This window comes from Musca domestica, unplaced genomic scaffold, assembly GCF_030504385.1.
Source record: "Musca domestica strain aabys unplaced genomic scaffold, Musca_domestica.polishedcontigs.V.1.1 3, whole genome shotgun sequence".
Taxonomy (NCBI): Eukaryota; Metazoa; Arthropoda; class Insecta; order Diptera; family Muscidae; genus Musca; species Musca domestica.
This window is the reverse complement of record NW_026712299.1, coordinates 15,288,225-15,300,450: the sequence shown is the minus strand read 5'-3', so window position 1 is coordinate 15,300,450 and position 12,226 is coordinate 15,288,225.

The window sequence follows — 12,226 nt, the reverse complement described above, 5'->3', positions numbered from 1 at the left end:
TCGCACCTAACTTATTAGGATTTGCAATGTTGGAGCAATATCGGATTGTCCTTTCTCTCTTTCTGTGCGGTAGAAAATATATATATTTTTTTGAAAATTTCAATATTTTTAGGGGAAGGTACCAGAAGGGGTGGAGCCGACATAAGTTTGATAATAATATTACGATGTACCAAGTTTGGTCCAAATCGTATACTCCCTTCCAGAGTTATCGTGCGCAACAGCCAGCCAGACAGACGGGAAAAAAAATATATAGCCGTGCGGGGCCGACCATGTGATACCCTACAACACTACAATATGTTAAAAGCCCCGTCATGTCCAAATCCGTTTTGGAAGATTTCGCTTTTGAAATATGTCACGTAGCACTGCCCAGATATTACCCTTAGTATTTTGACCAGGGACATTTTCCCAATATTTATGCACTCCGTCGCGCTGTTAGTTTTTGTAGTCCATTTTACGGCTAAATGTAATACAATGGTCATCCAAAATGCTAGAATTCTTCCCTGTGCTCAATTATCTTCTCAGGCGTGTCGATTGGCTTCAATTGTGTGATCAGGATTTTTTTTCTGTTTTTGGTTTATTGGAACCCCTAAATATTTTGCGATCAAGAGGCCCCTCTATGTCTCCAAACTTAGACTCATCTACATGATTAGCTTGTCTACGATATTTGGCTATATTCGTCAATAAAATCAGCATAAAAGCCAGAAGTTCGCCTATTGTGTATTTCGGATATCGCCTGTAAGTAATGTTGGTATTTTTTCACACAAAAGTAGTGGTCCATTCTTCCCGCTGTCTTAAATTCTAACTTCATGTAAGATTTCGTGTCCTTTGGTTTCTATTTGTGACCTTTATAACGGCTACAAAATCAGGAACATTTTGAGTTGGTGGTCCATTTCAACCCCTAAATATATTGCGAACATCTTTGAAAACAATAGACTTAGCCCTTTTGAGCCTAACCCTACCCTTTTCGTGAAGATCAGACAATAATTGCAAACTGTATATAATAACCCCAACCTGTGTTGTAAGGTGAAAAAATATTACAAAATATACACTTTAATATTATAAGTCAAATTGAAAAAATCGCATGCGATAAAAATATGAAAAAAATAAAAAAATGTCACAAAATACTACAAAATTGATATTAACATCATCATAGGCGTCTTTTTGCATTTTTTTTAGATTTTATACTTTTATGCCAAGAGGGCATTCTGAATTGATAACATTTGTCAAAATCGGTCCAGCCATTCTTGAGATATAAGCATTCTAGCTAACATCCCCTCCCTTTGTATATACACATTGTATATATACCGATGACCATCAAAATTGGAAGGCTTCTGCCCAGACCCAAGCCTTAGCGCCATGCTAACTCCCGCCTCGATCGGTCTATAATTGCGACCTGTAGAGCAACTGCAAAATCACCAAATATCGGAAGGTATCGTTTTATGAGGGCTATACGAAAACGTGGACCTTCATACGCAATTTTTTGTCATAAGCTGTAATACATATTACGAACTTCATATACGAAATTTGTTTCAAATTTCCGTTTCATAGTGTAGTTAAAATCGAATATCGGGAGGTACCATTATAAGGGAGATATACGAAAAAGTGGATCGACATGGCTCACATAAGAACTTAACCTGCTAACTGGCAAAATAAACAATTGTGCAAAATTTTAGAATTCTATCTCAACTCGTTCGAACTATTGGGTACATAAAACCGACAGACGGACAGACAAACAGTTGGACATCGCTAGATCGAATTAGAATTTTACGCTGATCAAGAATATTTATACTTTGTTGGGTCTGACATGAGTATTTCGTGGAGTTACAAACGGAATGACCCTCCATATTAGTATAAAAAATCATCCCATTCCTTCTGGTACCAATCCCAACAAAGGGCCGAACACTATTTTATACTTTTATAATAAGTCTATATCCTGAAAACTGAAACATCACCCAATATTAATGGCAACAAATGTGACCATCGAAAATTTTGTGGTATAACAAACGGACAAACCTTACCCATACGAATAAATAAATACGAAACAGAAGTTACCAAAGTAAGGGCCGCAACAACAACAACAATGAGCTATTGCAAGCCTGCTCATTGCGATGGACTTTTGCACTCCATCCGTTTCAATATACCGGCAGCCAACCAATGCTGGCGACAACAGTTGGCAATGGTCCGTGCGGCGCCAGTTGTGTCATATTTTTGTGGAATGTCTTCAGTTTGTTGTGGTGTGGCAGGCACTTTTGTGGCTGTTTGCGTTTGGCCAGGCTTCCATAAAGCAACAGCACTTCAGTCAAAGGATCGTCGCATGGATATTTTTGTTGACCAGTCAAGCATTTGAAAAATAGAATATAACATTTTTTCGAACAATATTCAGTGGTGGGGGTGATGGGTATGTGCATTGGGATGAAAATAAAAAAATCAATAATGCAAATCGAAAATCAAAAAGAAGACATCATAACAGCCGGTCAGTATTAGGGTCGTCCAAGAAGGGAGTGGGTGAAATGGTGTGATTGATGACGATGTCTACGAGTAGCTAGGCTTGATGTAATTTCGTTGTTAAGGCGATTGGAAGGCTTTGCCATTTGGTGAATCAATGGACGTTGTTATAGAAATTAAGGACTGAAGTCTAATTTCGAACCATGATTTATATTTGATTATTTTAATTAAAAAGTTTAGCCATTAAGAGTTACGATTTACTCATAGACTATAAATGATAAGTATTAGAAAATGGACTTCTAAGGAAATCTGTGCAATGTATTGATCGATTTTCATGTTCGGAGTCCATGACATATTTGAAATACATTTTCATTTCTACGGTCATCGCAAAGAAAGGTCATGTAGGTCTTATTTGTTTGTTAAATCACAGAACGTCTTTGCCTCGAAATCTCTTAAGTTAATAACCAACAACAACATCAATCTTTCATTATGGCATTCAGCTTGCAAACAATTGCGGCAGATTACCACAAAACTTTGTTAAACACAAAGTTGTTGGTTTTTTTCCTTTTGTTCTCCGCACAAATACAAGTGTGCGCGCTTTAATACCTTTGAATTGGTAATCGGACGCAAAAGAAAGAATCTCATACACACACACTCGCAGAAGTTATTTGAAGTTCAATGTATCGGTAGTCGCATCTGCATCTCCATCCCCAGGAATGGCATTGTTGGCGTCATGCTCCACGCTTCGTTGCAATGACCAAATCCATGCAAAACAATCAGTGGGCGCATTTGTGAATTCTTGGCGAGTTTTTTTTTTCTTATTTTTTTCATTTCATATTTTTACGAGTTTTTCTTTATTTCACAAACATATAACAAATGCCGCATGTTGCATGCCATACACAATGCTCGAACATTAGGGTGGTTAGAAAAATATGTGTGAAGATTTGTTACCATATTAGAAATTTGTACACATTAACCATTTGTAAGTGAGATCCATAACTTGGAAATGGAAAGAGGACGATATAGAATACAGAAGGTCTTGTAAGTATAAGGAAGAACAGGTAAAAAAGCAGGGTCGAATTTTTAATAGCCTCTACCATATGGAACGAATTAGGAAAATTTCAAAAAAATAAAATCCATTAAAAATTCTGTTAAAATCTTAAAAATACCGAATATCGGAAAGTGCCGATATATACGATATTGTGGGCCTATATTGACAAATCTATGTCTGGGGGTAAAGTACTCACAAGGAACTCCTTGTGTGGATTTTCAAATAATTCCATTGGGAAATGTGGCTAAAATCATCAAAATCCTAAATATCGGGAGGAACTGTTATATGGGGGACATACATGGACCTATATAGACAAATCCCTTTCAGGGGTAAAGTGCTAACAAAGAACTTCTTGTGTAGAATATCAGACAATTTGATTGAAAAATGTGGCTAAAATCATTAAAATACCCAACTAGGGGGTACCGTTATATGGGAGGCTATACGATATCGTGGACCGATATAACCCACCTTCGAACTTGATCGGCCTGCAGACAAAATACAGATCTGTGCAAAATTTTAGCTTCCTATCTTAATTCGTTTTGATTGTAGCGTGATTACAACAGACGGACAGACGAACGGACGGACGGACAGAGCTAAATCGTCTTAGAATTTTACGCTGATCGAGAATATATATACTTTGTTGAGTCTAAAATTATTATTTCGATGAGTTACAAACGGTCTATCTAGCGATGTCAGGCCATATGTCTACGCATACAAAAACTTTGGATGAGAGTATCCGATTTGGTACATCATAATATTTCTAGGCTTAACTCTAGTTAATACATTTTTTGCAGATGTCTTTCCTCGAGGGACGGACCGGGATACCCTCAAATTTGAATCGAAAGTCCGATTCCAAGACCCGGGTTAGGCCCTATTCTACAAAACCGATATAGACAATATAAATTTGAGAGCTGGTGAAAATACCATTCAAACAAGACGATAGAGTTATTGGAAACGATTCAGGAGTTATATAAAAATGATCGATTTTTTGATCCGTATTTTTTTTAAAACCCCAGAATTCGAAAAAAGTATTTTCGGAGTCGACGAAATATATTCCAAATTATAGTTGATATTCTTTGATAATCTTTCCAAAATCCTACAATATGTGTTATTATCTTTCCTGGATCCAGAGATATGGATCTTTGAACCCGGTCGACCGGATTCTATTCAGTTTATAGAAAATATGTTTTCAGTATGAAAAACTTTATTTCACGTAGCCGCGAGAAGGAGAATGACATACCCAGAGGAGAAAATCTCAAGTCCCGGCCGAAAATCTTAGAAAATTCGTGGTTCACGTAGCCTTTGTTGGGCATACCCAGAGTAGGCGCTTTCCAAAGGCCCACTACTTAGAAAAAGTTTTAAAAACCTGTGGTTCGCGTAGCCTGTAGCCTGAAAATCTCGCCGGCCGAAGTCTGGCTACCTAAAAAAACATCAAATCTAGGAAAACGTTAGTTCGAAGGCCTAAACACAATCGGGTTGTCCAGGTTCAACGACCCATATCTTTGGATCCCGGAAATATAAAAGCTCATCCAATTTGGTATTAAGTCCCCCACATTTGCAATATGCTCTCCACAAACAATGATATGTGGTACCAGATATCGGATACAGCTCAAAAATGGCTCTGCCAAATTTTTCTAGATCGGTTCCGATTTAGATATAGTTTCCATTCCGATTTCACGTTTATTGTGCGCCAAATGGTTAATATCACCCCAAATCGAGTGGATCTTGACACTTACGACTTAATTCTGGTTAAAAGCAAGTGTATCAAATTTGGTTAGATATAACTATAGGTCCTGGTTCAGATATAGCTATAGCTCCCATATAGATGTTTCATCCGATTTGGTGTTTATGTGCCCCATATTCGTAATAGGCACTCAGCAAGAATGATATTTGTTACCAGATAATAGATACAGCTCAGAAATACCTATTTCAAATTCTATGGAAATCGGTTCAGATTTGAATATAGCTCTCATATACATCTTTGTACGATATCAGGTTTATTGTGCACCAAATGATTAATATCCGACCAAATGTAGTGAATTTTGGCACTTCCGAAACTGAAACATCTAAAGTATTATGTTATTGAAACTCTTATGAGTAAATAGCAAACAGCACTTCGGACTGAACCTCAAGCGGAAGTTACAACTATACATCCACCCCAATATTTGCATCAGCATAATTTTGTGTCTCACTATTCTTCGTCTTATATCGTCAGCAACAAATGTGATCTTTGTTGTTGCAGCTTCTCTACAGCTACTATTGTTGCTATATCTGTATGTTGTACCACCATTGTACTTCAGGGAGGATAGAAAAAAAAGAAATGAACGCCCCAACTGCACTACCACCGCCATGTGATGACGCCAAATATTGTTAGATTGGATGAAACAGCAGAAGCAATAATAATGGCAAAGGCGGCGGTGGCGGTACTTTGTGCCACTTACAAAAGAATCTTCAAAAACGAACACAGGAAGAACGAACGGAGAAACCTCATCAGCATTAACATCCTCCCTATAAGCATTGACTTTGTGCAGCTGTGTTCGTGTGTGTGTATGCCTGTGAGCTTTTGTATTTTTCTTTTGAGCAAAGCAAACAGAGCCATAGGCCAAAGTCACAGCATCAGCATCATTTCTTCCTTCTATTGATGCTTTCGCGGTTTACTTGATTTTCTTTGCTGCAGTTCCTCTCGGCTGCAGTTTTGTTGTTGTTCTTGTTGCTGCGTCCATGGTTAATAGCACGTTCTTAGTTCGGTTTGTGTGGTATGTGGCCAAGTTGTTGCCGTATCTTTGATATGCGAATTGCACAACTGTTGCGGTAATATATGCCAATTCCAAGTTGTCTTTGGCAGTTCAGTTGCAGTTCGGTATGGCTCTGTTGTGGTTTGCTTTTGGACTTTGAATGATGAATAATTCGAAACCAAGTGATGATTTGGATTATCATCTATCCATGGTTGCATCCTCATCCTCAGTGGCGATTCGTAGTCTGTTTGGAATTAGCATGAAAATGTCAATTGCTAATTTCTATTAGGTAAGTGCTTGAGTTGGGTTAGAGTCGTTGGTTGGAGTCGTGGTGTGGTATGCCATGGGTATGGTATGGTGGTGGTATAAGAGGCCAATCTGAACACTCCTGCTGATCTCCCGTCTGGACAGTTACGTGTTACGCTAGCAAACTAACATCTGCATATTATCCCGTTACGAGGGATGGTTGTGGAAATATTAGTATATTTTGTGTGTTTGTCTCCCTTTCGAGACGAGCTCAATGATCTGAAATTTGCAGTGAAAAGGAAAGTCAGATAGACACTATCACACACTCACCCACTATGCGACGGAAGACGGGTTAATGGCTCTGAACGTAGAGGCGACAACTTCTAGTTGGCTGCACACCGAGGTCCGCGGTTCAAATCTCACAGTCCATGGCACTCGATGTATCTATCATCGATAAGAATCCGAAAATCATGGAAATTACATTGATAGTTCATAAGAAGCTAGTCAATAACATCGGTTACACGCCGAGAAGTCATCCATAGCTCGATTATAGCCGATTGATAGCAAGTCGATAGGACACAAAAAACATATTCATAATTTATCGATAGTTGGCTCATAACCCATCCATAAATAATCGATAACTCGATGGCTCATTGTTAAGATATCAACAGCTAGTGGATTGCTCGTCGTAGAAATTCGACAACTCACCATTCGATAATTCTTCATAGCACGTCAATAGCTCCATGATGGCAAGTCGATAGCTCTGCATTAGAAAATGGTTAGCCTTTTGTGAGCATGTCGACAACGATAATTCTAAGTGGAACGTCGGTATCTAGTTGATCGTCCATCGATTGGTAATCGATAATCCATCGATAGTTTCGAGTGCACGTCGATAGTTAATCGGCAGCCTGTCGATAGTTTCGAGTGCACGTCGATAGTTAATCGACCGCCCGTCGGTAGTTAATCGGCAGCCTGTCGATAGTTAATCGGCAGCCTGTCGATAGTTAATCGGCAGTTCGTCGATAGTTAATCGGCAGTTCGTCGATAGTTAATCGGCAGTTCGTCGATAGTTAATCGGCAGTTCGTCGATAGTTAATCGGCAGTTCGTCGATAGTTAATCGGCAGCCTGTCGATAGTTAATCGGCAGCCTGTCGATAGTTAATCGGCAGCCTGTCGATAGTTAATCGGCAGCCTGTCGATAGTTAATCGGCAGCCTGTCGATAGTTAATCGGCAGCCTGTCGATAATTAATCGGCAGCCTGTCGATAGTTAATCGGCAGCCTGTCAATAGTTAATCGGCAGCCTGTTAATAGTTAACCGGCAGCCTGTTGATAGTTAATTGACTGTCCGTCAATAGTTAATCGACAGCTTGTGATAGTTAATCGACAGCCGGTGATAGTTAATCGATAGCCGGTCGATAGAGAATGGATAGCTTTTTGATAGCACGTCGACAACGATAATTCTTGGTGGGATTTCGGTGTCTAGTTGATAGTCCATCGATAGGTAAACGATAATCCATCGATAGTTTCAAGTGCACATCAATAGTTAATCGACAGCCCGTCAATAGTTAATCGACAGCCCGTCAATAGTTAGTCGAAAGTCCGTCGATAGTTAGTCGAAAGTCCGTCGATAGTTAATCGACAGCCCGTCAATAGTTAGTCGACAATCTGTCGATAGTTAGTCGACAATCCGTCGATAGTGTGTCGACAGTCCGTCGATAGTTAGTCGAAAGTCCGTCGATAGTTAGTCGACAATCCGTCGATAGTTAGTCGAAAGTCCGTCGATAGTTAGTCGAAAGTCCGTCGATAGTTAGTCGAAAGTCCATCGATAGTTAGTCGAAAGTTCGTCGATAGTTAGTCGAAAGTCCGTCGATAGTTAGTCGAAAGTCCGTCGATAGTTAGTCGAATGTTCGTGGATAGTACGTCGAAAGTCCGTCGATAGTTAGTCGAATGTTCGTCGATAGTTAGTCGACAATCGGTCGATAGTGTGTCGACAGTCCATCGTTAGTTAGTCGAAATTCCGTCGATAGTTAGTCGAAAGTTCGTCGATAGTTAGTCGAAAGTCCGTCGATAGTTAGTCGAAAGTCCGTCGATAGTTAGTCGAAAGTCCGTCGATAGTTAGTCGAAAGTCCGTCGATAGTTAGTCGAAAGTCCGTCGTTAGTTAGTCGAAATTCCGTCGATAGTTAGTCGACAACCCGTCTATAGTGTGTCGACAGTCCGTCGGCAGTTAGTCGACAGTCCGTCGATAGTTAGTCGATATCTCAACAGCCCATCCATCTGATCGATAGCCCATAGAAAGATAGTCGGGCTATTGATTATTAGCCTATTGATAACTAATCGATAGTCCATAGATAGTAAGTCGACAGTCCATCCATAACAAATTGATAACTCACTGAAACCTAGTCGATAGCCCATCGATAGTTACTTGATTGAAGGTCGATATATTAGCTCTACAAATCATCAAAAGGTCGTCGATATATAAATAATAGCTCTGGAGCTCCTCTATAGCCATCTACACCCATCGGTAGCTCTTCAATATCTATTCGATACCCCACCAATTGTTAGTGTACAATTCCCTCCACACTCCTCCCTCGTATCCCATCTCGAAATAGTGTGATGAGGTAACGCTAGCTGATCGCCCCATACAATATTCATGATGGAGAATCGAGATGTGTGCACTTTATGCAATTACAAATCATTGGCCGCCGCCGCCGTCGCATAGAGAATTGACTTGGATCTAGCAAACGACGTAAGATTGTTTCGTTGAATTAGTTAGAATATTTGTTCCGTTCATTACTTCCTTGAGTAGGACAACGACACGATAGCGAGGCAAATGATTTCTAATGTGGGTGATGCAAAGGTACCATAGAGAAGCCAACAGCAGCTGCAGCCGCAGCAACAGCTATCGCCGTTGCCAACGCAACGAAGAAAATGAAATGAAAATTTATGAACAATGATTGGAATTCAGTTTCGGTTTTCTTTTGTTCTCGATAGATTTCCAAGCTTCCTCCTCCATGTGCCCCGTGAGCAAAGTGGGTGAGTGAGTGCACTGAAGATAGCATTTGTCCATTGGTGAGTGCACGTTGTTGATTAGAATTGAATTGCATTTACATTTTTTTTTCGACTTCTGGACTTGTTCGATCTCTGGGTGTGTGTGTCCGTGTGTGTCTGCGCGATTAGATGAATGCCCGACTCTGTTATGAACCCCAATGTGAATCACTTAAGGAAAACAATTAATTCAAATATTTTGTTCGGTGGTAAAATAATTTGTTATGTGACGTTTTATAAAAATATGTAAAAATTTGCCAAGTCTTTGGTCTGGAGCAGCAATTATTTATCGAATTCAAAAGAATAATAAAAATGCAATCAATGACTGTTACATGCAATAAATTAAATACATAAATGTAATTTTGCAAGAGATCATCGACACCTAGATATTCAGAAACTGTGACGTTGTTGTTTGCAAAGAACACTAAACTACGATTTTATTTCAAAATGAGTTAATCTTAAAAAAAATTGTAATTACTTATTTCGGGTGACTAGCCCTTGTAAAAATATGGGTAATTAGGATGATTTGTAAATAATTACGATTGCCAAAATTGAGTAGGGAACTTATTTGTTGGTAATGGAAGCGTTTACTGGGTAACGTTCGTAACAGTTACTGAGTTCGTGGTGTATCCAATACCCAGCAAAATATGAAACAATGAATTTAGCTGGTCCAACATGACATTCAGGTATATTGTTCTCTATATCGAAAAGGGAAATATTCTTTTTTCGATCAAGCTATCATTAGAATACTATCACATATAAAGAAGAATCTTTGGCATTTAATTACATACTTCCATCTATCTCATCAAATTTGGTACTTTTTATACCCACCACCATACTATGTAGGGTATATTAACTTTGTCATTCTGTTTGTAACTCCTCGAAATACTCATGTCAGACCCAAAAAAGTATATGTATATTCCTGATCAGCGCAAAATTCTAAGTCGATTTAGCGATGTTCGTCAGTCTGTCTGTTGTAATCACGTTATTGCTGGAATAAATTCAGTTAAAACAAGTAAGTCGTGCGGGGCCGACCATGTGATACCCTACAACACTACTATATGTTAGAAGCCCCCCTATATCCAAATCCCTTTTGGAAGATTTCGCCTTTGAAATTATTTCATGGAACACTGCCCAGATATTACCCCTAGCGTTTTGACCAGACACATTTTCCCAATATTTAGGCACTCTGTCGCGCTGTTAGTTGTTATGGTCCATTTTACAGCTAAATATAATCCAATCGTCATCCAAGTTGCTAGAATTCTTTCCTGTCCTTGACTCTTTTCTTAGGCGTGTCGATTGTCTGCAATTCTGTGATCAGGAAATTTTTCCTGTTTTTGGGTCACTTGAACCCCTAAATATTTTGCGTTCATCTCCAAAAGCAAGAGGTCCCTCTGTATCTCTAAATTTAGACTCATCTGTATGATTTGCTTGTCTGAGATATTTGGCTATATTCGTCAACGAATATTACAGATGAGTAAGCAATGTTGGTATTATTTCAGACAAAAGTAGTGATCCATTCTACCCGCTGTCCTAATTGGTTTCTATTTGTGGCCTTTATAACGGCTGCAAAATCAGGAACTTCTTTAGTTGTTGGTCGATTTCAACCCCTAAATATATTGCGGACATTTTTGAAAACAATAGGCCTAGCCCTTCTGAGCCTAACCCTACCCTTGTGAAAATTTTCGTGAGGATCGGACGATAATCGAGATTGTATATAATAATCCCATACCTGTGTTGTAAGGTGAAAAAATATTACAAAATGTATACCTCAATATTATAAGTCAAATTAAATAAATCGCATGCGATAAAAAATATGAAAAAATAAAAAAAATGTCACAAAATACTACAAATTCTATGTTAACGTCATTACTGACATCTTTTTGTGCGATTTTTTTAGATTTTATTCTTTTATGCCAATAGTGCATTCTGAATTGACAACATTTAACAAAATCGGTCCAGCCATTCTGAAGTTATAAGCATTCTAGCTAACATACCTTTCCTTTGTATATAAACATTGTAAATATTTCGCTATATATATCCGATATATTTACTAACGGAATATACGTAACGGTCAGGATTGACCTGTTCGTCTGTTTATGATTTCGCCGGGATTGAAAATATTCGCTGTTTAGTGAAAAATTTGACTTTTATTTAACACAAGTGGTATGGTCTATTTCATCCACTAAATACTATCCGATGACCATCAAAATTGGAAAGCTTCTGTCCAGCCCTAAGCTCTAGCCCCAAGCTAACTTCCGCCTCGATTGGTCTATAATTGCGTCCTATAGAGCAACTACAAAATCATGAAATTTTTCAGTTTTTTGTCCATTTCAACCCCTAAATATTATGCGATCATCTCCAAAAGCAATAGGGTTCTACTCTGTCTCTAGCCCCACCTCCATTCTGAATTTCGTGAAGATCGGGCCATAATTGCAACCTGTAGACTGATTACAAATTAACATGGACAGACGGACGGACATACATAGTTAGATCGACTTAGCTCAGCGAGATAGGAAGATCCATATATACTTTCCTATGTGGGAAACCAATATTTCGAGGTGTTACATAATTTTTGGCCCAATCAAACTTATAATACCCCCAACACATAGTGTTGTAGGGTATAATAATAAATGTTTGCACCAATGTATTTTTCCAGTAGGCAGGTTAAGTACGTAAATGGGCTATGTCGGTTCACGTAT